The sequence below is a fragment of the Schistocerca americana genome, chromosome 6 (assembly GCF_021461395.2).
Source record: "Schistocerca americana isolate TAMUIC-IGC-003095 chromosome 6, iqSchAmer2.1, whole genome shotgun sequence".
NCBI classification, from domain to species: Eukaryota; Metazoa; Arthropoda; class Insecta; order Orthoptera; family Acrididae; genus Schistocerca; species Schistocerca americana.
The window spans coordinates 176644954-176672114 of record NC_060124.1 but is presented as its reverse complement, the minus strand read 5'-3'; positions in this window follow the sequence as shown (position 1 = coordinate 176672114).

The window sequence follows — 27161 nt, the reverse complement described above, 5'->3', positions numbered from 1 at the left end:
AAGGTGGATATACACTGTACTAGTGCCGACATTGTGCATGCTCTGTTGCCTGTGTCTATGTGCCTGTGGTTCCGTCAGTGTGATCATGTGATGTATCTGACCCCAGGAATGTGTCAATAAAGTTTCCCCTTCCTGGGCCAATGAATTAACGGTGTTCTTATTTCAATTTCCAGGAGTGTATATGGATAATATCGTCAATATATGCTCGATTCTCGTACGATATCCAACCTTTTGTTGATAAAATAAGGGACATAGCTCAATTCTCGGAAAACAAAAAACTTTTTATTGTGGCAGATATAAATGCAAAGTCGACGTTATGGCATTCGAGCAGAACGGACGAGAGGGGACAAACAGTGATAGATGTAATTAATGAGTGCAACTTATTCGTATTAAATAAAGCAGGACAACCACCAACTTTTCGTGGACATGCAGGAGGCGAAACCAATATTGACATTTCACTAACGAACACCAAGTCCATACCACTCATTAATACCTGGGAGGTTATGGACCGAGCCACATGCAGTGACCATAATCCCATTATCATTGGGATAAACCATTCTAGGTCCATACAAAATAGGGACGCTCAACATCAGCGTTTATTGATGAGTAAGGCAAATGGGCCAAAACTCAGGGATATGGTCACGGCAGCATCTTTGTTAACAATCAATGGCAGCGTAGACTACAGGACACACGTTATAACACGTGTCCTACAGAAGGCGCAGCGTGCAACTATCCCTACGGTACAGGATAAGGGCGGAAAGCAGCTGCCATGGTCAGCGGAACTAACCAGATTGCGTAGGGAATCTAGAGTCAAAAGAAAGCACTACCAGACCGCGAAAACGGCGCCGGAGAGACAAATTAGGCTTCAACTCTATAGAAATGCAAGACAAAAGTATAAAGAGGAATTACACAAAATCAGGAACAATCACTGGACAAACTTCGTTAAAACAGAATTACAAAAAGACATGTGGGGACAGCCGTATAAACTTCAGTCAGAACGCCTAAGGGCACCGACTGTACTCTCAACATTAAAACAATCTGACGGCACCATGACGGAAGGGTGGCGGAGTTCGGCTGAGTATTTTTTAAGCAGACTGCTGCCAGATGACGATCACACACGGGATGAACAGTGTCACTTAGATCTTAGACTGAAAATGAGGGAAATTTATGTAAGTGACAGAATTACTTTGCCATTCTCACAGGAAGAAGTCACAATAGCAATCAAAAAACTTAAGAGTGGTAAAGCACCTGGCCCAGATAAAATCTTTCCAGAAACAATAAAATAGGCAGTCACCCAAATTACGCCATTTCTCACAAAATTGTTTAATGATGCTTTAAGCCTAGGTAGAATCCCAAATTTGTGGAAAACAGCTGAGGCGGTCATTATAAAAAAGTCTGAGGACAAGGACCCGACTGATCCTAAAACATACCGTCCTATATGCTTATTAAACACACTGGCTAAGGTGCAGGAAAGGCTATTGTGTGATAGGCTACAGTCACAAAGACGTCTTACCGGCCTTACACCCTTCCAGTATGGCTTCAGAGAGGAGAAGTGCATAGACGATGCTACCAATCAAGCACTAAAAATTACGAATAGCACTCCTGACAAGTACGTGATGGCTATACTTATTGATGTAGCTGGAGCCTTTGACAATCTATGGTGGCCATCACTATTTGCTCGCCTCAGAGAGATCCAGCTACCTATATCTCTATATAACAGTCTACTAGACTGTTGTCGCAATAGAGTAGTGGAGTGGAGAGGAGGCACTAGAAAGGTTGTCAAACGTATTAGTAAAGGCTGCCCACAAGGCTCCATATGCGGCCTGATTTTTTGGGACATCGTCTTTGAGCCCCTCTTGGATATTATGGCCCAAGATCACCGTGTAAGAGGGGTGGTTGCTTATGCCGACGATCTCCTACTTCTGACGTCGGCGAACTCACGAGCTGCACTCGAACAAAACGGCACGCAACTCCTTATGAAAATCGACGATTGGTGTAGGAAAAATAAACTTCATATTTCTGCAAACAAAACAGTTTACATACTACTCAAAGGAGTACTGCAGAGAAATCCGATTCTGAAACTAAACGATGTTAACATACAGAGAAAACAGGTTACGCGTTACCTCGGCCTACACTTAGATGAAAAGCAAAATTTCAGCGAACACATGAAACTCACAATAGATAAAGCCAGTAAAATCATGCATAAGTTGGCCAGGTTGAATTCGACGCAGTACAGATTGCTTCTAAAGATACTACGGACATATCGCATAGCAATCTTCGAGGCCATAACATGCTTTGCAGCAAGTACATGGGCACGCCGATTAGTGCTGCAAACCAATAAAACTCTTATTAGAAGAGGACAGAGAAGCACGCTATTGAGAATGACTGGCGCCTTCAGCACGACATCTGCGGAAGCTCTGTGTGTGGTCATGTGAATCTACCCCATTGACATCACAATAAAATATAGGGCTGCCTCCTATTGGCTTCAAAAACGAAGAGGAGATAAGGTGCGGGAGATTACTGGTGAAGAGATCAGGGACAGACTGGGACTTAAAAAATGGCGTAGCGAAACATGGCAAAGGGAATGGGACTCCTCGGACAAGGGTCGTCGCGTATACTCCTTCTTTCCGGATATTGAGGAGAGGCTGAGGTTGACACATGTAGATCCAAGCCCTGGGATGGTCCACTTTTTAACGGGCCATGGGCCATACCCAGTACATCTAACACGTGTTGGATTAGTCGAGAGTGACATGTGTGTCTGTGGGGACTTGGGGTCCCCTGAACATGTCGCACTTACGCGTAACACCCTTACGCATGTACGGCAAGTACTAGATGACACAGATATAAAACAAAAAATACGTAACCAAGACACATGGAACACACTCAATGACATAACAGACAAGGTCTCTACAGAAATGTATGACCTTTTTAGAAGGCAGAATCCCAATGGTAGGAGGCAGGGACATCATGGTACACAAGGCCTAAATTACACTACAGAAACAAGTACTGATACTAATTCTGAAAGTGATACACAAAGTGAAGTGGATCTAGAATGAGACTGAATTGAAGTATCTAGCCTGGTAGTAATTATGAAGGTTATTCAGCTATATAAAAACTCCACACTAGAAATGACTGGAATCAGACACAAAACAGAGATCTGGAAATGCCTGAAGTCGTTAGTACCTACTACACCCTTGGCAATTGTACTATATCCTAAAGTAGCTACACTTGAAGGGCCTGTGCCTGCTGTTATGTGCATCATATATAATTGTACTGCTTAGAGGCTTTCATGTTTTGTATCCTTTTAATGCAGCTTTAACTAGGTGGGATCAGGACCCTATAGAAGACTAATTGTATAACTATCAGTAAAGTTGTGTAAAGTTGTGATGCCCCAATACAGGAAGGGAATGCAAATAAGTTAAACAATGCGTGCAATAACTATAATACCAAAGTAGCTACATTTGAAGGGCCTGTGCCCGCTTTTATGGGTATTATATATAAATGTACTGCTTAGAGCCTTTTATGTTTTATATCCTTTAATGCAGTTTTAACTAGATGGGGTCAGGACCTTATAGAAGACAAATTTGCAATGCCCCAATAGAGGAAGGGAGTAAAAATACTTTGGATAATGTGTGCAGTAACTACAATCCCAAAGTACCTACATTTGAAGGGCCTGTGCCTGCTATTATGGGTGTTATAATTATACTGTTTAGAGCCTTTAATGTTTTATATCTTTTAAATGCAGTTTTAACTAGATGGTGTCAGGACCCAGGACTATAATCCCAGAGTAGCTACATTTGAAGGGCCTGTGGCCGCTGTTATGGGTGTTATATATAATTGCACTGCTTAGAGCCTTTTATGTTTTATATCTTACATATACTTGCACTACCTAGAGCCTTTTATGTTTTATATCTTTTTAATGCAGTTTTAACTAGATTGGGTCAGGGCCCTATAGAAGACTAATTGTATAACTACCAATAAATCTGTGTAAATATTAGTAATTGCTTGAAACTAGTTGCAATAACCAATCTCAAAATTTATACATCGTTATGTTCACATGTTATTAGTTTTATCAGTCGTAAGAGAGTGTGACAGGCTTTGGTTAATACCACTAAGAGTACATTATTAAGTATTACTTTAAATGTTCTAAAACAGTATAGTATAAGAGAAGGGTGTATGTAGACTAATGTAGACCAATCATAATATTGTAGTGCCTCTGCCCTTTAAATTTGTGATGCCCCAAAACAGGAATGGAGTCCAAATACTTTAAACAGTATACGCAATAACTATAATCCCAAAGTAGCTACATTTGAAGGGCTTGTGCCCGTTGTTATGGGCGTTATATATAATTGCACTGCTTAGAGCCTTTTATGTTTTATATCTTATATACAATTGTACTGCTTAGAGCCTTTTATGTTTCATATCTTTTTAATGTAGTTTTAACTAGATGGGGTCAGGACCCTATAGAAGACTAATTGTATAACTATCAGTAAATTTGTGTAAATATTAGTAATTGCTTGAAACTAGTTGCAGTAACCAATCTCAAATTTTATACGTCGTAATGTTCACATGCTATTAGTTTCATCAGTTGTAAGAGAGTGTAACAGGCTTTGGTTAATACCAGTATGAGTACATTATTACTTTAAATGTTCTAAAACAGTATTATATAAGACAAGGGTGTATGTAGACCAATCATAATACTGTAGTGCCTCTGCCACTTATTGAAGTAGACAACGCTGTCTGTGTTAGAAATGTATACTTATTCTTAATCAAGCTTCTAAGCTACAAGGTCAAAGCAACTATAGACAACTCTCATTAAATGTATATGTTTTTCTTTTTTATTCTATTCGTGTAAGTAATATCGTTCTTTTCTAACTCACTATGTTCATATCTTCTTTATAATTTTATTTTATTTGGTTTTACATTTATACTAAATATTATTAACATGTTAATACTTTGTATATGTAACACCAAACCACGCACGCAGCATGCAGCATATGATAGCATAGATCTGGTCCGCCTCCTCGTGGCTAGGGACGGAAACGGTGCAGCTACTCGCAAACAAACCGTTTGTGAGTGGGCGCAACGGCTAAGAGACCATGACCTGCTGCATACATACTGAAATCAGTAAGCTGACAACCCACCATAGTTATCAAGGCAGTGGGTTTTGGATGTGGTTAAATGTAAAAAAAAAAAGTTACATAAAATAACGTTGGAAAAATGGAAATGAAGTCTCATGCTTCTTTACAGAGCGTAGGGGAACGATGCGGGAGACCCGCACCGCTTTACCAGGCAAGGTCCTAGTGGAGATGGTTTGCCATTGCCTTCCTCCGACCGTGACGGGAATGAATGATGATGATGAAGACGACACAACAACACCCAGTCATCTCGAGGCAGGAAAAATCCTTGACCCCGCCGGGAATCGAATCCGGGACGCCGTGCTCGGGAAGCGAGACCGCTACCGCGAGACCACGAGCAGTGGACAAAATAACGTTATACCTTGTAAATTATCACGACACAAAATGAAGATTATAAGCAATGTGGGACTTCCTTCCGTTTGCGTTTGAAACTCTCGGAGAAATCCTGTGCGGCGAGGAGGGCGGGAGGGGGCAGCAAGGGGAGCCTCGATTTGTTTTGCCGGCCAGGGCCTCTGACAGGTTTAGTGTGCCACCGCTCGTAGGAAACCCCACGGTAGGAAACCCCACGACACCATGTCAGAGACTCTCACACAGAGGCTTAACGACATTCGTTCTTCCAGCGTGCTATTTGCGAATGGGAGTGGAAAGAGGTGGACCCGCTACTGGAAGCATCTGCAGAAAGGAACTGAGCAAGTCGTCAGCTACTGCGTGCGTTTCGCTATGTGGAACAGCCCGAACTGCGGCTGCCTGGTTCCGGGCTGGTGCGCTGGGACAATGCGGGGAGCAGCGGCCGCGGCGAACAACTCTTCCGGCAAAACCTGCCGCGTCGTTTCGGTAATGACGTTACGAGGAGGTGGCCAACCGGAATGCTCCCCAGGCCGGATGCGGCGGGGGCGGATGTTTAGGCGACACCTTGGGCGCGCCGGCTCGCACGTGGGACGCACGCGGCCGACCGCCCACAAAAAGCCGGTGCGGGCGCCACAGCCCGGCGGCGAGCGCTCCCACTAAGACGCACACATCTCCCCACACGGGACTGCGCTCTAGAGATGGGCCGTTCGCGCACTAACGGGTCCAAAGGAACGGTTCATCAAGGTGAACGGAACGTGCGATGAACGAATTCTAAGGAACAGTCCTTCATAGTTCACTTCGGTTGCGGCTTTCCATTTACAGTTCCCGGCAACGGGAAAGGGTCGGTCTCGTTCACGCAACGGCATGTCGGTTGGTCTCGTTCCAGCCTCGGTCCCTTTGCCATCTGTCTTGGTCTCGCTCGGTCGGACTCGTCCCCCTTCGCGTGGCCACTCGTCACAGTTCCACTGCCGACTGCTCATAGTAAGTTCAGTATAGAGTTGTTCGCTTCGTTCGCTGCGCACGCCCATTCTAGATCTGTTTCAAACCTCTTTTGAACTCTGCACTTCTGGTTCTTTTTCGTATTCTATTCAGCGTCCATGACCGGTAATTAAAATTGAAACATCCCCTTAGAAAAATTTTATAATTGGCATTGCTGGAAAACCTCTACGTTATTTGATTTTCAAACAGCTGAGCAAAACTGAACTTACTCAGAGATTACTCTCTTTACTTATTTGATCATCACTAAACTGACACACAATATTTTTTAGCAGAACGCACTCTGACTTTCAAAAATCCCTACAAAAGAATGGCCCTGACTAACAATAATAACCTATACCTTTCATGAATCACTTACCTCACAAAAATTTTCGTTACTCGAACTACTGCAATACAGCGAGCGCCACAACTGCCAGCTAAATAAAAGATTGTAACTACTGAAGTCACTAACTACTGATTGGCATAGTCAGCAAATGAAAGATTTTGATAGAGAACAAACAATGTATTTACCTTAATAGTGTTATATACATATATATATCAGTTCATGATACCCGGTATTACACATTTACTCTTTCTGGCTGACACACGTCCAGATAGTCCGCTCTTAAAATTCAGCCATCTCTCCCCCCACATCCATCATTGCTGGCGGCTCACCTCCAACTGCGCAACGCTACGCGCTGTTCACATCCAACTGCCCAACGTTAGAATATTCCAACAATGCAAACCAGCCACAGACTGCACACAGCACAGTCAGTGATTTTCATACAGAGCGCTACGTGGCGTTACCAGCATAAAAACCTAAACAGCCTACTTACAAAATGTATTCTATAATTACGTGAATTACATAAAATTACGTGGTATGTAATACATACATCTTTTCAGGTAACAAAACGGCATGTGGGCTTACTTCACTATTTCGATAAACAACAGAAGAAATACTTGTAAAAAGGCAAGATTTTTTTCTTATTACACATGCAAAGGAAGTCGGCACGGCACATACGAGTGACCATTTTCCGTTTTTTTTTTTTTTTTTTGGATCCAATGTAAAAGAGCATGTTCATTGTTATGGAAGGTAGACCGACTTACAACCGAATGAAGTCCGCGTTCCATAACCGAGTGTCTGGTATCACATTTTGTGAAGAGAATATGATAACTTCTACAATATTATTTCAGTGGTACAGGGTGGCGCATGAAAAATCGGCCCCGATTACTAGACTGCTAAGTGTCGCCCATCAATTGTCATCTATTGTTTCGAAGTTGTTGTTTGCATTAGCTTTAGTTGATATTGCTTAACTCCCTAATTATTACATGTTTATCTATTCTGCTCGTAGCAGTCAACAAATCCTGCGTAACTGACGAGCAGTCTGTACTCGGGGCCGGTTTCTCGTACGCCACCTTATATTAGTTCACAGCGATCAGGCACATAAAGCTACAGTTGGCTAAACGAGAGGTTTTGCAGAATCACGAAATTTACGAAAAAAAATCAAAAATGTTCAAATGTGTGTGAAATCTTATGGGACTTAAATGCTAAGGTCATCAGTTCCTAACTTACACACTACTTAACCTAAATTATCCTAAGGACAAACACGCATACCCATGCCCGAGGGATGACTCGAACCTCCGCCGGGACCAGCAGCACAATCCATGACTGCAGCGCATTAGACCGCTAAAATTACAAGTGCGTTAGAATTCTTTTACGAATAAAAACTCTGTACTCCAGGGCGGATGCAAGTGCCTCCTCTTTGCGTCTTTCGTCTTCAGCCACCTAAGCTATTAATTTTCAATTTTTCATGAGAACCGTTTACGAAGCGCAAATGAACGGTGAACGAGTAAAAATAAACGGTTCCCAAAAAAGAGCGATCAATAGCGAACTAGTTCCCAAGGATGAACGACTTTGCCCATCTCTACCGCACTCTATCAATTGTGTCTGCACTGACGTGACAGGAGTCATAGGCTAGCGATATGTACGCACATAGATAGCGGTAGTATCGCGGAGACAAGGTACAAAAGGACAGCGCATTGTCACAGTTGTCTTTTGTAGGCAGGAGAGTCACGTGAAAAGGTTTACAACTTGACTATGGCCGCACGACTGCAATTAACAGGCTTTGAACTTGGCGTGGTAGTTGGAACTAGACGTATCGGACATTCCATTTCGGAAATCCCTAGGGAATTCAGTATTCCGAGATCCACAGTGTCCGGAGTATGTCGACAATCTCGGATTCCATTTATTATCTTTCACCACAGGCAACGCAGTGGTTCACGGCCTTCACTTAACGACCGAAAGCAGCAGCGTTTGTATAGGGTTGTCAGTGCTAACCGACAAGCTGTGCTGCATCGAGTAGAACAGAAGCGATATCTGGTGTTCCGCAAGGTAGTGTCATAGGCCCTCTGCTGTTCAAAAAATGGTTCAAATGACTCTGAGCACTATGGGACTTATTATCTGAGGTCATCAGTCCATTAGACCTAGAACTACTTAAACCCAACTAACCTAAGGACATCACACACATCCATGCCCGAGGCAGGAGTCGAACCTGCGACCGTAGCAGTCGCGTGGTTCCGGACTGAAGCGTCTAGAACTGCTCGTCCGCCGCGGCCGGCCCCTCTGCTTTTCCTGATTTACGTAAATGATCTAGGTGATACTCTGAGCAGCCCCCTTAGACTGTTTGCAGACGACGCTGTAATTTAACGACTAGTAAAATCATCAGATCATCGATTACAATTACAAAATAAACTAGAGAGAATTTCTGTATGGTGCGAAAAGTGGCAATTGGCACTAAACAAAGAAAAGTGCGAGTTATCCACATGGGTACTAAAAGAAATCCGATGAATTTTGGGTGTACGATAATTCGCACATATCTAAGGGCTGTCAGTTCGACTAAATACCTAGGAATTACAATTACGAGCAGCTCAAATTGGAAAGACCACATAAATAATATTGTGGGGAAGGCGAAACAAAGACTGCGCGCCGGCCGGGGTGGCCGAGCGGTTCTAGGAGCTACAGTCTGGAACCGCGCGACCGCTACGGTCGCAGGTTCGAATCCTGCCTCGGGCATGGATCTGTGTGATGTCCTTAGGTTAGTTAGGTTTAAGTCGTTCTAAGTCCTACGGGATTGATGACTTGAGATGTTAAGTCCCGGCCGGCCGATGTGGCCGTGCGGTTCAAGGCGCTTCAGTCTGGAACCGCGTGACCGCTCCGGTCACAGGTTCGAATCCTGCCTCGGGCATGGATGTGTGTGATGTCCTTAGGTTAGTTAGGTTTAATTAGTTCTAAGTTCTAGGCGACTGATGACCTCAGAAGTTAAGTCGCATAGTGCTCAGAGCCATTTGAACCATTTTGTTAAGTCCCATACTGCTCAGAGCCATTTTTTGAAAGACTGCGCTTTGTTGGCAGAACACTTACAAGATGCGGCAGACCAACTAAAGACACAGCCTACATTACACTTTGTAAGAAGGCTGTTCAGGTTTTTATGTTGGTAACGCCACGTAGCGCTCTATATGAAAATCACCGACTGTGCTGTGGGCAGTCTGTGGCTGGTTGGCATTGATGAAATATTCTCTATTGTAGTGTTGGGCAGTTGGATGTGAACAGCGCGTAGCGTTGCGAGGTTGGAGGTGAGCCGCCAGCAGTGGTGGATGTGGGGAGAGAGATGGCAGAATTTTAAGAGCGGACGATCTGGACGTGTGTCCGACAGAAAGAGGAAATTTGTAATACTGGATGTCATGAACTGATGTATATATTATGACTTTTGAACACTATTAAGGTAAATACATTGTTTGTTCTCTATCAAAATCTTTCATTTGCTAACAATGCCTATCAGTAGTTAGCGCCTTGAGTAGTTTGAATCTTTTATTTAGCTGGCAGTATTGGCGCTCGCTGTATTGCAGCAGTTCGAGTAACGAAGATTTTTGTGAGGTAAGTGATTCATGAAAGGTATAGGTTATTGTTAGCCACTGCCATTCTTTTGTAGGAATTATTGAAAGTCAGATTGCGTTGCGCTAAAAATATTGTCTGTCAGTTTAGTGATGATCAGAATAAGTAAAGAGAGAAATGTCTCAGTACGTCGAGTTTTTCTCAGCTGTTTGAAAATCAAATAACGTAAAGGGTTTACCAGCACAGTAATTCACTAATTTTTCTAAGGGGACGTTTCATAACGTGTCCCTCCTCTGCTGGAATAGTGCTACGTGGTGTGGGATCCTTACCAGGTAGGATTGACGGAGGACATTGAAAAAGTGCAAAGAAGGGTAGCTCGTTTCGTGTTATCGCGCATTAGGGGTGAGAGTGTCACTGATGTGATACGCGAGCTGGGGTTGCAATCACTGAAACAAAGGCGGTTTTCTTTGCGGCGAGATCTGTTTACGAAATTTCAATCACCTACTTTCTCTTCCGAATGCGAAAATACTTTGTTGACACCCACCTACGTAGGGAGAAATGATCATCATGATAAGAGAAAGCAGAGCTCGAACGGAAAGATTTATGTGTTCCTTTTTCCCACGCGCCATTCGAGAGTGGAATGGTAGAGAAGTAGTATGAAAATGGTTTGATGAACCCTCTGTCAGGCACTTAAGTATGAACTGCGGAGTAACCATGTAGATGTAGGTAGTAGATGTAGATGTGCCGGACATACGACGAACGTATCCGTTAGGAGAGTGTGGCGAAATGATGTGTGAATGGGCTATGGCAGCAGGCGACCAACGTGAGTGCCTTTGCTATCAGCACGACATCGCCTACAGCGCCTGTCCTGGGCTCGTGATCATATCGGTTGGACCCCAGACACTGGAAAACCGTGGCATGATCACACGAGTTCCGATTTCAGTTGATAAGAGATGATGGTGGGGTTCGAGTGTGGCTCTGACCCCACGAGGCCACGGACCCAAGTTGTCAACAAGGCGAATTTTGGTGGTGAGTGGTGAGTGGTGGTGGTGAGTGGTTCCATAACGGTGTGGGGCGTGTTTACATGGAATGGAGCGGGTCCTCGGTTATGTTCGGCTACTTGGAGCCCATTTGCAGCCACTCATGGACTTCATGTTCCCAAACAACAATGGAATTTTTATGGGTGACAATGCGCCATGTCATCGGCCCACAGTCGTTCGCGATTGGTTTGAATAACATTCTAGACAGTTTGAGCGAATGATCTTGCCACCGAAATCACCAGAGATGAATCCCATCGAACATTTATGGGACATATTCGAGATCTCAGTTCGTGCACAAAATCCTGCAAGGTAACACTTTCGCACTTATTGACGGCTGTAGAGGCAACATGACTCATTATTTATGCAGGGGACTTCCAACGACTTGTTGAGTCCATGCCCCGTCGATATGCTGCGCTACACTGAGCAAAAGAAAGTTCAAGACGATATTACAACGTACTGCATCACTTTTGTCACTTCAGTGTACATCGGTAATTTCAGTCATCAAATGGCCATGCTGATTTAGGTTTTCCGTGGTTTCCCTAAATTAGGTATGTTAATGACGGGATGGTTCCTACTATAAGGCCAAGATCGACTTCCTGTCCCGACTTTCTCAAACTAGACCTGTAGTTATGGAAATGTATACATTGTCTAATCAGCGGAATCACGAATGACGGTCCCGCCAGCATCAAAAGAGAAAAATGGAAATGAGCGTTTGGCGTCATTGGACGGGAGGCCCCTTGCAGGGCGGGTCCGGCCGCCTTGGAGCAGGTTTTATTACATTCGATGCCACATTGGGCGTGACCTATGCACCGGATGGGGGTGAAGTCAGCACAACACCCAGTCCCTGAGCGGAGAAAATCCCCGACCCAGCCGGGTATCGAACCCGGGCCTGTAGGACGGCAATCCGTCACGCCGACCACTTTTTTTTTTTAAAAATTTTCATTTTGTTCGCTTTAGTTCGTTGCATCTGCTCTGGGCGGACGTCGTAAGACGTTCATTTAAGTTCGTTGTTGATCTATTAACTCAGTTTTTTTTATTACAGAGGGCACATTACCCTCTGACCGAACACGCTGAGCTACCGTGCTGGCGACCACTCAGCTATCGGGGCGGACATCAAAAGAGGAGGGAGTATTGTGTTGTCAGTAGAGAAACAATAACTGCAGAATGATAATCAGTGGATGTCACCTGAGTAAGAAATCCACCAAGCACATTTCAGCCCTTTTATAGCTGCCGAAGTCGGCTGGAGTGATGTGATTACGCAGCAAAAACGTGGAGAGGAAACTACGAGGGTCATACTGAAAGCAGCGAACTCTCTTTTTTAGGAAAACGAAGTACGTCATTGTAATCTACGGACTTTTCTATTACTTTTTAGCATAGTCTCCATTACTGTACACACATTTTTCCCATCGTTCTGCAAGTCTGAAAATACCCTTACTATAGAACTCCATTCCAGCTGCACAAAGATGCTGACGCACTGCTTTATGAATATCATCCACCGCCTCTTAGTGTTGGCGCCGCATCAGATCCTTTACAGAATTGGTAGCTGCAGGGTACCAAATCGGGACTGCAGAGAGGATGTGGAAGAGTCTACCAGCCAAATGTTCTGATCTCCACTGTGCCACGGACAGTATGAGGACGCGCAATATCCCATTGCAGTACAATCTTTCGCAGCTTTGAATCACTGTATCCTACTGCAAACTTAGCAGCGATTTCACTCACTGTGACACGCCTGTCTTCTCGAATTAGCTCACGAGCACTTTTTTCTTGTTGCGTTCCGTGGAAGTAGTTAGAAAGTGGCCGCTACGAGGTTCATCTTGGATACTCGTTTTTTTTATATTTGAAATGTATCATCCATCTCCTAACACTTCTAACACCCATTTAGATACCTCCATAGGTACACTGAAGCCTGGGGTGAATTGCAGCACCATATTTTTTCTGCTTTAACAAGGAATCCAGTGGCAACACGCTACGTCGATGAGCGCCACTTTGGAAGTTCTGCCTATCTTCCTGTTACACACGCTAAAGGTGCCACAGTAAGGCGTCATGTGGTGGAAAGTCTTTAGATTACGATCCTGCAGTCATTTTTGTTACACGGTTTTAATTTGAATTTTAACGAAGGGTTGGTCACGACTTTCCGTATGAGCCTCGTACAGCTAAATCAATACCAGGCAGACCGCACGTTCTGACAGAAACGGACTGTTGAGCGTTGCGGAGGTAGGCTGTAAAAACCTGCATGGCATCAGTGGAAAGAAATCATTCGTGAGTTCCAAAAATGCCACCAACAGTCCAGCTAGGAAGTTAAAAAGAATGGAGTACAATGATGGAGCAGCTCCTCATAAACCGCAAGTATTTCTAGTCAGTGCTAAGCGATGCTACAGGTGGCGTAAAGAGCAACTCCAGTCGTCGGTGGATGACTGGAAACGAGTGATTTGCAGTCATGAATCACACTATAACCTGTGGCAGTGCCATAGAATAGTATGGGTTTGGATGAGTGCATATAGGATCCCACCTGCCACCATGTGTGGTGCTAACAGTGAGTACACAGGAAGTGGGTGTTTTTTGTGGCTACGGTGTGGTCCTCTTAGTCCGCGTTCGAAAATGCTAACTGCGGAAGGATATGATCACATTTTACAGCATTTGTACTGCGCGAAGTTGGGGAGAAGTTCGGAGATGATGACTGTTTGCGTCAGCACAACAATGCACCTTGCCGTGAAGCAGCATTGTGAGCCTGTGGGTTGTGAAGTAATGGGCATTGGGCTTGGCTGCCCAAAGACCCAAACTGAACTCAATGGAACATCTTTGGGATGAGTTAGAACCTCGACGTCTCCAGGTTCCATCGTCCAACTGCACTAGTGTCCAAAATTAAAGCAACAAACAGAAATTTTGCAGGGTTACGTTTATTTTGCCACAAAATAGTATAAACAGGTCGTAGTAAAATGGAAACAATGTAAAGAATACAAAACATAAACACTGCAATATGCATAACGGAAGACAAAAATGTTCTTCGGTTTTTTCTAACTTAACGGATTTGCATACACATTCTGACAACAGTTTAATGTACTCAGTATGGGGTTTGACACCAATACGGGCCTGACAACGACGGGGCAGGGTCTAAATGATGTCATCAATCTCATGCTGAGGCAATAACGCCTGTTCTTTCTGCAGAGCCTCTCACAAGTCTTTGAGAGTGGTTGTTAGATGCTGACGTGATGCAGCTGGTCTCCCTAGTGCATCCCATACATGCTCTAAGGGATTCAAATCGGGTGAGCGGGCAGGCCACACTTTGCGTGCAGTATCTTCCTTTTCCATAGAAACATCAACCAACTGTGCTCTATGAGGTCGAGCATTACCGTCCAACAATACGAAGTCTAGGCCCACAACACCTCGCAACAGTCGCGCATGAGATCCCAAGATCTCCTCACGGTACGTGACAGCAGCTAAATCTTGCTCATTCACTCACACAGTTTCATGAAGAAGTTTTCGGGTGGTCAACGTAATCCCTGTCCACACCATGAGGGATCCTCCTCGACATCGGTCTCTTTCCAGAATGTTTGATCCAGAAATCGTGTCCCATGAGCCCCCCGGAGCGAATCCCTCGAGGATCACTCTCCAAACCAAATCACGACTCATCTGTGACAAGGACGTTGGCCGCCGTTCGACTGTCCAGGTGACTAGCTCATGGCTTCACTCTAGACGTTCTCTTGTGTGAAGACATGCCACAGATAAACAAACAGCAGGTCTCCAACAATAAACGCCACTCTTCTGCAGCCTCCTGTACACGTTTGCCTCGATACAACACGTCCAGTGGATGCTGCGAGGTCAGATGCTAGCTGCAGTGCAGTACTAAGGTGGTACCATCGTGCCCTTACAGCCAGAAACGGTCCACTCTTTCGGATGTACACGTGGCCGGCCCTGTCTGGTCTGTGAGATACAGTTTCGATCTCTAAAAACTGTCGCCTCATACGAGAAACAACAGAACGATTCACGTTAAACCATCGGAACACATCAGTTTGCGTCTCTACTGCTTCTATTCTTCCTATGGCCATCCATAGCAGAGAGTCTGTAGACGTCTTCTTTGTGCCATACTGCATCGCCTGTGTACACAGCGACTGTGGATGTGGAATTACCCCGCAAACACTGCTACACTTGATAGGTGCCCTTTCGTCATTGCTGGCGTAGTTGTCCCTTGATCGGAATGCCATCTTCCGTTCAGAACACGATCGTTCGGAGATCAGTTGATAGTCTGTATTACTATATCGTGAATTAGGCACAGGACGGGGAAATGGCAATTTGTTGCTTTAATTTTGGACACCAGTGTACATCATTTCCAAAAATGGACGAATGTCTGTCAGAGGGATGAGGGAATAACATCAAAGACTAGCCATATTGGTCAAATACAGTGCTTCCACCAGTCGAAGCAGTGTGTTTGTGTTCCAGCGTAGATGGCAGTATAATCATTGACCATTCCATGATGGATCATTATGAAACTACTGAGTCTTTACTTATTTTTATCATTTAAACACTGACCTACAGAATTTTCTCTGACAAAGACAACTCAAGCTTAAACTATTCATTTATTACTTACAATATTTTATTTATTTATTTATTTAACCTGGCAATATTAGGGCCATCAGGCCCTCTCTTACATCTAACCAGGCATTCTACTTATTTTACAATCATATGTTTTAGTAGGCATGTTAAACTACATCTAGCACAAAAAGTGAAATAGACAATTAGAAAGGCACACCTGGAAAAATACGTACATATAGAGTTTATATTCGTAGATCATAAGTACTGTTATAATTAGACATTATTGAAGAGACAGATTTTAGATAGGAGTGCTAGCAGCAGGAAGTATGAGGGAGACTCATGGTGAAGGGAGGAGAAGAGTAGAGAGACATGATGAAACATAATTAAGGAAATATAAAGGAAAAGAAGATTGCGTGGCTAATAGAAATAGACGAAGAGGAAGGCATCTCAGGAGCAAGATAGGAGACGCTAGCTCTGCTATTTCACAGATGAGAGGATTGGCCTTGTACATTAATTTTGTGGAGAACGTTATGAGAATGATAGTGGGAAATGCTTCAACTTCTTCTTAAAAGCAGCAGGAGATTGAATTTTGCGCAAGGTAAGGGGCAGTTTGTTCCAGAGGGGGACAGCGGTAACTGAGAAGGAGTTTGCCAAAGTTTTTGTTTTGTTAGTGGGCACAGTTAGGATACCAAATAAGAGTGACCTCGTGTTTCGATTATGATGGCATGACAGGTTTTTAATCTCTGAAGCAAGGTGCTGGGGTGCTTGCGCGACGAGGAGTCGGTGAAGTAGACATAGAGTGTGGTAGTCACGCAATTTATCCGGCCGCAGCCACCCTAGCTCGGGGTACGAAGCACTAACATCATCATATCGGCGAATGTTACAGGTGTAACGCACACAGGGATTCATGGTTAGTTCTAGCCGTCTCTTGGTTTCTCTACTCATGCCTTTTTGAATTACATCACAATAGTGGAGGTTCGGTAGAACGAATGCTTGCACGAGCTGGCGTTTCAAGTCCTGTGGAAATATGTTCCGAAACTTTTTGAGAGCATAGAGACAAGCAGACGTCTTTCGGCACACTGCGACTGTATTCTCCGCCCAGTTGAGATGCTCATCCAGAGTTACACCCAAGTTCTTAACTGTTTTCTGATGAGGTATTGGAGTACCGTCGAGCAGAATAGGAGGTAGCCGATCGAGGAAATCTGAACTTATTAATTTCTGATGGGCTATTAAGATTACTCGCGTCTTTTTTGCATTTAGTTTAAGCCCCAGGTTTTTCGCTCATGTCACTACTGAAGACAGATCATCATTCATCTGAGCGATTGCAGTGTTTACATCTTCAGGTCCGACGCTTAGGTAGAGCTGGAGGTCGTCGGCATAGAAATGATATTTACAGGAGGATAGAACCAACGAAATATCGTTGACATATAAAAAAAAACAAAAGTGGTCCTAAGACTGATCCTTGTGGCACTCCCGAGGAAACATGCTTCCAGGAAGATTGTTCATTTACGCAGACAACACATTGCTGTCTGTCTTTTAAGTAGCTTTCAAACCATCTCATTGCACTATTTGAGAAATTAAACTGTTGCATTTTTCTGAGCAATATGTCAAAGTTAACATTGTCAAAAGCTTTGCTGAAGTCCAGTAGCGTCAATATTGTTGCCTTTCGATTGTCGATGGCATAATTCAGGTCATCAGTTACTTTAATTAGAGCAGTGTTTGTGCTGTGATGTTTATGGAAACCGGATTGAAATTTGTCATGAACAATATATTCAAGTGCTTTGGAAACAGCAGGCAGTATGCTAATTGGTCGGTAATCACTAGGCAGTTGCGGGTTTTCGATCTTAGGGATGGGTCGAATTATGCTTCTTTTCCATGCAGTGGGGTATATTCCGTTCACGAGGGAAAAATTAAATATGTCAGTTAAGACAGGTACTAAGATATCGGCAACATTCTTAATCATGGTTATACGGATACTGTCGTTGCCTATTGCATCAGAAGAGATTCTCATTATTGCTTTTCTTGCCGTATTTCATGTTACATGTTTTAGATGGAAGGTATCGTTGTTAGTTATCCTGTTTGGGGATTCTTGTGGACGGTAATTATCAGCCGTGCGGGTATTCAGAGGTGCAGAGAAGAATTCATTTAATTCGTTAGCTGACACATGAAAAGTAGTTTCCGATTTTACCTTTCCGACCCCCCAGCTACGGAGATTCTTCCATAGAGTCGTGGGCGTCAGATCACCGCATACAAGGGAGCGAGCGTGCCTGATTTTAGCATTGCGAATGCATTGTTTCACTCTGTTCCGTAGCTTTCTATATTCTTCGAAACGTTCGGGTTTCGGATCTGCCTTGAAACGCCTGTGGGTAGCATCCCTGTTAGTCATCATTTGACGTAATTCAGCTGTCAGCCATGGAGCAGGAGATTTTCTTACACGGATTGTGCGTACAGGTGCATGTTTGTCGTAGAGGGCAGTGAGTTTATCACCAAGTTCATTAATTTTGTAGGTTCTCTGATTATTTGATGCCATGAGATTTCTGAGCAATCGGCTGTTAGAGCGTCAAGGTCAATACGTTTCATGTTCCTACAAGTTATGTAACGCGAGTTGATCCTTGGGGGCTGCACAGAGTAGGCCAGGAGTATTACACCATGTACTGAGAGGCCAGGGGCCGATGTTTGACCAACATCTCTTACTTTGTCAGTCTGTTTCGTTGCGATTACGTCTATCAGACAAGCCCAACGCAATCTGACTGTTATACAGTGACAACATGATTTCCAATAACTAACACAAAAGAATAGCCCTGAATTGCAAGAAATCCTAACAATGATAAAATTCCAAAAAATATGAAATTAAAGAAATATGAAACTACCACCAACTATGTTAATTGCCCAAACTATTTCAATCACGAATCCCATTTTTACTTATTATAAGTCACTTACCTCACAGAAAATCTTCATAACACGAACTACTGCAATTACAGCAAGCAGCAACTATAGCCAGCTAAATAAAAAGATTCTAACTACTATAGACTCTGGCTACTAGGAGCCATATGGTTAGCAAAAGAAAGATTTTGTTGAAGAGCAGATAATGTATTTAGAAAATTTTACCTTATTCATGTGATATCCAGTTCTAGAAATTATATAGTTGTCTAAATTGTGCGTGGTGTCTCTTTGTTCTAAGTCGTGTCTCACTACCACTTTCACGCAACGACGCTCTGAGCGTGTTTTTTAGGGAATTGACTAGTTTGAACCTGGGACCTGTTGCTGGTAAGGAGACGCCAGACCACACATGACATGTAGAGTTCAGAAGAATTCAGTGAGACTAGCGATGATATAACCAAATACTTAATGATTTCAGCGTCAGCTCCACTGCTCTCACTGTAAAAGAATCTTAATACTAACTAAATTTAATGGAAGGGGTTCAAGGCTTTCCTATTTTTAGTTAGCTGGTAAAATAACGTCGAAAAGCAGTTAAGTTTACCATTGGAAATTTTATTCTACTCACAAAACATTGTTTATAAATTGCACTATTGATAAAAGGAAATATTTTAATACAGGATGATAAAAACCAACTGCGTTCAACAAAAATGTGAACGAATATTCCCTGAGTGGGTTTCCAAGTTCTACAATGGATCGAAGGATGACCTATGCCATATCACATCTATATTCTAGGTTTAAATTAAGTTTCACAAAAGAGAAAACTATCGAAATGGTCTACAGTGACCCTCAATTATCTTTAATTACTGATCTAACTTGTTGTAAATTACAGTGGCTGATGTGGCTTCTCAATACTTATATAACAGAAAAATCATCGCGTTTCAGATTTTAACTTACGTAGCAAATGTGAATACCATGAGCTTCAATTGACGATCGACACTAGTATTACGTAAAAAGGGGATGTAACAGATGAGACTTCTGCAGTTCTGAGTGAAGCCTTATGCGCTCAAAAATGCGGCATCGCGTGCATTCATTACCTTGTCAGTGTTCGTCAGGGGGCGGCGGCCAGCGCAGCTCCGTACAGCTTGCCGTCTCGCAAGCAACTCTCTCCTAACTTCTCCTTACTACAATTTACCGAAGTTGGTTTAAAAAAAAACTATCTGGCTGTGTTTTCATCTGACCAGTCAGGGTCTCAATGTTAACCTTAAGCTCTGCCTACAAAAATTCTGTCTATCCAATGAGAAACGTTGTACTTTTCGTGGTGGGGCAATGTTTTTAAAGTTTGCAACGTAACAGAGACGCGAAAAAGTCTCACGCTAAAACTTGCGGCTGGTGTGGCCCTTTTTGTGTTATCGTAAGATCTATACTGTTCTTCTGGAGGGCTCTAGCTTTTAACATTGGCTGGGGGGTGGTCTTGAAGTAACAGAGACGCGAAAAAGTCTCACGCTAAAATTTGCGGGTGGTGCAGTCCTAGCGGTTAGCTGGCGACGTGGGTGTCCGTCCATCCCTTACTGTTAGGCCTTCTAGCATAACACGGTTCTGCTCTCGGCTTCTGTTCTCGTTTCTCCCCTTGGAACTGTGTCTGTCTCACGGTGGGAAGGTATGACATGCATTCAGGCATTCTTGTGTTAGTCTGTGGTATTCCATTTGCTCACTCGTTACTCATATTAGTGACATACTACTGGATTTCCTTATCATGTCAGGATTTTCATGGAAGGTGTTGGATTTGCCTGACACCTTACAGTTGTCAATAATTCCAAAACCGAAACATTACCAACAACATCCATCCTCATTTCACATTTCCTTTCGTCTCACTTTAGAATGCATGTCCTAGCAACAAAGAGTCTCCACTAAGAAAAACATGTCCATACGCTTCTCTATCCACTCATTAACTGCTAGTCCGTCCAACCACAGAGTCTCTTGCCGAGGGCGGAGAGCACTGTTAGCAATGTCAACAGATTCTATAGCGCTACCAACATACAAACGGGCTACTTACAATTACAGCACACAGCTGTCAGCCTTTTGCTCCCGATACTTGTAATCAGCGGATTTAACTTCTAATAGGTGTCCATATTTATTCCTATTTTTATTTCTTCTCCCTTGACTTATAATTCTTTTTCAAAAAATTTTCTTCGGTTTCATTTACTGCTTCCTCAATGTACAGGTTGAATAGCATTGGGAACTGGCTACAAAACTTCTCTCACTCCCTTCGAAACCACTGTTTTCTTTTCATGACCTTCGACTTGTGTAACTCGCTTGTGGTTTCCACACAAGTGGTATAGCTTCCTGTATAAACAAAATGGTTCAAATGGCTCTGAGCACTATGGGACTTAACATCTTAGGTCATCAGTCCCCTAGAACTTAGAACTACTTAAACCTAACTAACCTAAGGACATCACACACATCCATGCCCGAGGCAGGATTCGAACCTGCGACCGTAGCAGTCACGCGGTTCCGCTCTGAGCGCCTAGAACCGCGAGACCACCGCGGCCGGCTCCTGTATAAACGTAGGTCGCTTTTCCGTAACGTGTTTTCTAAGACATTGATCTTCTCAAAGGTCTACCAATTTTTCCAGTCTAATGTAAATTATACGTATCAGTATTTTCAAACCACGAATTACTAAAATGATAATGGAGTAATATTGACATGTGTCAGCACTTTCTCTCTTTGAAAATTGGTTTGTTACACTCTTCTCGAATTCTGAGAGTGGGAGTAGATCCCCTAGCTGATACATCTTGCACACTACGTACACTACTCTCCATTAAAATTGCTACACCAAGAAGAAATGCAGATGATAAACGGGTATTCATTGGACAAATATATTATACTAAAACTGATTACATTTTCACGCGATTTGGGTACATAGATCCTGAGAAATCAGTACCCAGAACAACCACCTCTGGCCGTAATAACGGCCTTGATACGCCTGGTCATTGAGTCAAAGAGACCTTGGATGACGTGATAAGGTACAGCTGCCCATGGAGCTTCAACACAATACCACAGTTCATCAAGAGTAGTGACTGGCGTATTACGACGAGCCAGTTGCTCGGCCACCATTGACCAGACGTTTTCAATTGGTGAAAGATCTGGAGAATGTGCTGGTCAGGGTAGTAGTCGAACATTTTCTGTATTTAGAAAGGCCCGTACAGGACCTGCAACATGCGGTCGTGCATTATCCTGCTGAAATGTAGGGTTTCGCAGGGATCGAAGGAAGGGTAGAGCCACGGGTCGTAACACATCTGAAATGTAACGTCCACTGCTCAAAGTGCCGTCAATGCGAACAACAGGTGACCGACACGTGTAACGAATGGCACCCCGTACCATCACGCCAGATGATAACGACAGTTTGGCGATGACGAATACACGCTTCCAATGTGCGTTCACTGCGATGTCGCCAAACACGGATGCGACCATCGTGATGCTGTAAACAGGACCTGGATTCATACGAAAAAATGACGTTTTGCCATTCGTGCACTCAGGTTCGTCGTTGAGTACACCATCGCAGGCGCTCCTGTCTGTGATGCAGCGTCAAGGGTAACTGCAGCCATGGTCTCCGACCTGATAGTCCATGCTGCTGCAAACGTCGTCGAACTTTTGATGCAGATGGTTGTTGTCTTGCAAACGTCCCCATGTGTTGACTCAGGATCGAGACGTGGCTCCACGATCCGTTACAGCCATGCAGATAAGATGCCTGTCATCTCGACTGCTAGTGATACGAGGCCGTTGGGATCCAGCACGGCGTTCCGTATTACCCTCCTGAACCCACCGCTTCCATATTCTGCTAACAGTCATTGGATCTAGACCAACGCGAGCAGCAATGTCGCGATACGATAAGCCACAATAGCGATAGGCTAAAATCCGACCTTTATCAAAGTCGGAAACGTGATGGTACGCATTTCTCCTCCTTACACGAGGCATCACAACAGCGTTTCACCAGGCAACGCCGGTCAACTGCTGTTTGTGTATGAGAAATCGGTTGGAAACTTTCCTCACGTCAGCACGTTGTAGGTGTCGCCATCGGCGCCAACCTTGTGTGAATGCTCTGAAAAGCTAATCATCTTTATATCACAGCATCTTCTTCCTGTCGGTTAAATTTCGCGTCTGTAGCACGTGATCTTCGTGGTGTAGCAATGTTAATGGCCAGTTGTGTAGAATCAAAGTGGCATATACGCGACACTAGGTTTCTTAATTTAGTGGTATCCGTACATAGTCGCACCACAACGTAAATTATGACAGCTGTACGCTTTCATAAAACTGTCCTGATGAAATCTGAATACAATTAGAACTGGGCGCAATGTGGGCGTTTATTCTCAAAATCGCCCTGACCTAAATGGTGTTGCTCTAGAGAAGAGTTATTAGACGACAAATAAATTGAGGTTCTCACCCGAGAATGAATCCAAAAATTTTTTGAAAGTTTGATTGATGAGGGAACTGCGCTTCAACACTGCATCACTGGCCGAGTGAGGGGGAGGAAGCGAGACGGAGCCGCAAAGTAAATGGTACTAGCGCGGCCGCTGCCGCAGAGGGCCGCTTTTCTTCGTCTTGTTCTTCCACCGGTACAAGCTCTCGGGAATAAATGGCCGGCTGGTCGATTGGAGGAAGAGTAATGGCTACTTGTTTATTACGGCGGTGCGGGCGCACTGTAGCGCCTGGGGTGACGTCTTGGGAGTGCGGAGTGCGCGGCGCATCGGCCGCTCCGCATTAATAAAAGCCGCCGTCGACCACTGTGAAGTGTGCACTGTGGGCTGACCGCCGCGCCGAATAGCCGAGCAGAGCCACACTTAAGTCCCTGTCCGGTTCCCTGCATCTGCGTGGGAGGAAACACCGGTACTCACTTTGACCGCATCGATTTCACCTTTCCGCAGCGCCAAACACTGATACTTGGCTGCACTAGATTTGTCGAGAACGGTTACCTGTTACCAAAAGACTTTCTGGTGAGCATTATTTACACTTCTGGCCATTAAAATTGCTACACCACAAAGATGACGTGCTACAGACGCGAAATTTAACCGTCAGGATGAAGATGCTGTGATATGCAAATGATTAGCTTTTCAGAGCATTCATACAAGGTCGGCGCCGGTGGCGACACCTACAACGTGCTGACATGAGGAAAGTTTCCAACCGATTTCTCATACACAAACAGCACTTGACCGGCGTTGCCTGGTGAAACGCTGTTGTGATGCCTCGTATAAGGAGGAGAAATGCGTACCATCACGTTTCCGACTTTGATAAAGGTCGGATTGTAGCCTATCGCTATTGCGGCTTATCGTATCGCGACATTGCTGCTCGCGTTGGTCTAGATCCAATGACTGTTAGCAGAATATGGAAGCGGTGGGTTCAGGAGGGTAATACGGAATGCCGTGCTGGATCCCAAAGGCCTCGTATCGCTAGCAGTCGACATGACAGGCATCTTATCCGCATGGCTGTAACGGATCGTGCAGCCACATCTCGATCCCTGAGTCAACAGATGGGGACGTTTGCAAGACAACAACCATCTGCACGAACAGTTCGACGACGTTCGCAGCAGCATGGACTATCAGCTCGGAGACCATGGCAGCTGTTACCCTTGACGCTGCATCGCAGACAGGAGTGCCTGCGATGGTGTACTCAAGGACGAACCCGGGTGCACGAATGGCAAAACGTCATCTTTTCGGATGAATCCAGGATCTGTTTACAGCTTCATGATGATCGCATCCGTGTTTGGCGACATCGCGGTGAACGCACATTGGAAGCGTGTATTCGTCATCGCCATACTGACGTATCACCCGGCGTGATGGTATAATAGGGTACCATTGGTTACACGTCTCTGTCACCTCTTGTTCGCATTGTCGGCAGTTTGAACAGTGAAAGTTACATTTCAGAGGTTTTACGACTTGTGGCTCTACCCTTCATTCGATCTGTGCGAAACCCTACATTTCAGCAGGATAATGCACCACCGCATGTTGCAGGTCCTGTACGGCCCTTTCTGGATACAGAAAATGTTCTACTGCTGCCCAGGCCAGTACTTTCTCCCGATCTCTCAGCCACTGAAAACGTCAGGTCAATGGTGGCCGAGCAACTGGCTCGCCACAATACGCCAGTCAGTGCTCTTGATGAACTGTGGTATCGTGTTGAAGCTGCATGGGCAGCTGTACCTGTACACGTCATCCAAGCTCTGTTGGACTCAATGCCCATGCGTATCAAGGCCGTTATTACGGCCAGAGGTGGTTATTCTGGGTACTGTTTCTCAGGATCTATGCACCCAAATTGCGGGAAAATGTAATCACATGTCAGTTCTAGTATAATATATTTGTCCAATGAATACCCATTTATCATCTGCATTTCTTCCTGGTGTATTAATTTTAATGGCCAGTAGTGTATAATCCCCGGGAGGGGCGCAGGTTCAACGGGGAGGGAAAGCAGACGATGTCGTGACCACAAAAAAAAGGTTTATTAAAACTGTAGGAGGGGATTTCAAATAGTAGGTTACACGTTATTGTGGCAGGGCAACTAATTGTTATTGACGCTACACTACACTTTCGAAGTGACACGGATGCATCACCTTGTTTTCCAACATGGTCATCAATAACGAGCGAAAATGTGAAGATCACAGTTTCATCCTTGAAAATATGAGAGGTTCCATGCCCTCTTTTGCGTGTCTCCTCTCATTTTCATCAATTTTTTTAATGTTCTCCGTCATGGTACGGTAGTAACAGGCCGAATAAGGTTATTGTAATGATAGTGTTTGTACTGAGAGCTGAAAAAATACTTTTCACTTGATTCCTAAACATGTTGGGTTACTTCCCAGGGTGGCCTGTGCGAGGCGAGAATCGGAGGACGCGGCACTCTGCGTTTCCGGTTGGGGGCTGCACTTGACTGAATTCTGAGGGGTTCGTACAATAGGCTTAAGCCCCTGGCGAAACGACTGACGTCGGTCGAGTTTCGGCTATTGTATGCAGGGCGAAACGACCTGCGAGACGTCTGAGTGGCGCCGCAGTTTATGTGTTTACCGTTCCGGCGCGTCCGGAACGAAGACTCCTGGCACTGACTGACTGCATTGTCCTCTCGATTCTGAGAAGGCTTGTGGACTGCTCCCTGCTGGGTACGACTGTCTGGCGCCGGATGGCCGGTGGTCTAGGCGGGTTGTTTTCGTAGCCGATCGAACGGCAAGTTCAGTGCCCTCAGCTGAATAGCAGAGGCATGATTGGTCAACTTAAACTGAGGCTAGTTGATGCCATAAAGCCCTGCTCAAAAGTGGAGGGAACGGTCGCTATTGGCGCCAGTGATGTTTTGAGACAGTGTGGGGGAATTTTGGAATCAGTACAGAATGCTGATTCGCAGTTTTAGAGGAAAGTAGAAGTTGGGCAATGTTGGCTTCGCTCTTGCGTTGCGCAGGCAGTGCATCAGGGATCTGATCTTCGTCGGAGTCGGACAGTCTTGCGCTCTTTTTCGGAAGAACTTAGAATTCTCGGACAGCCTTCGAGGCCAGGGGCTGACTCAGAGTTGCCGCACAGTAGAAGTCGGCGCCTACATCCTCAGAACGCTGCCTACCGGCGACGTCCTGCAGATTTCAGTACTGGTACAGTATTTTGCGGCTCCGGCATTGTAGGACCTTATCAATTTTATACTGAATCCCTCAGCAGCACGCGCACTCGCTTTGCTACAAGTCCACGTTGCTTGTTTCTCCATGTGATCCTATTTGAGCTCTCACTACTAATTGCGATACTGCTATATAGTCGGGAGAGTAATATTGGATTCATTAGGACCTCCAATCATTATCGTCAATCTATTGCATCACAAGGAGTAGGAGCCCCTTGTTCTCGAGACAACTCTTATTGTCATAGTATTTCAGTATACCCTATCCTTTAACCTACTGTGTGTGTCGACAATCATGTGAATTTATGTTCTGATATACAATAAATCTCATTTTAATATTTCATCCGCATATCATTTCGTAGATATAGGCAGAATCCCATTTCCTGTTGTTCATTATGATAAAGTTCTCTTTTTTTGATTAGATTACGATTTTTATTAAATTATTGTGAGTGTGCACTCCTTATTTTACCAACTAGCATGATCCACCATCATTTCCTTCCGTTACCATTGTGCTTGTAATTAATTAGCTGGTAGGTAAGGAGGGGGTCGAGTGCATGTCTCGTTCTGATGCAAAATTCGTCCAAATTAAAGAGGTACAAACTCTTCTCCATCCCGACACCTCGCAAATATTTCAGAAAGACGTCCATCAAATGTTATTTGGAGAATGTGATAAATCATTCGTGAGACACAGTTTTGGTTAAGGAAAGATTTAGCTACAAGAGAAGC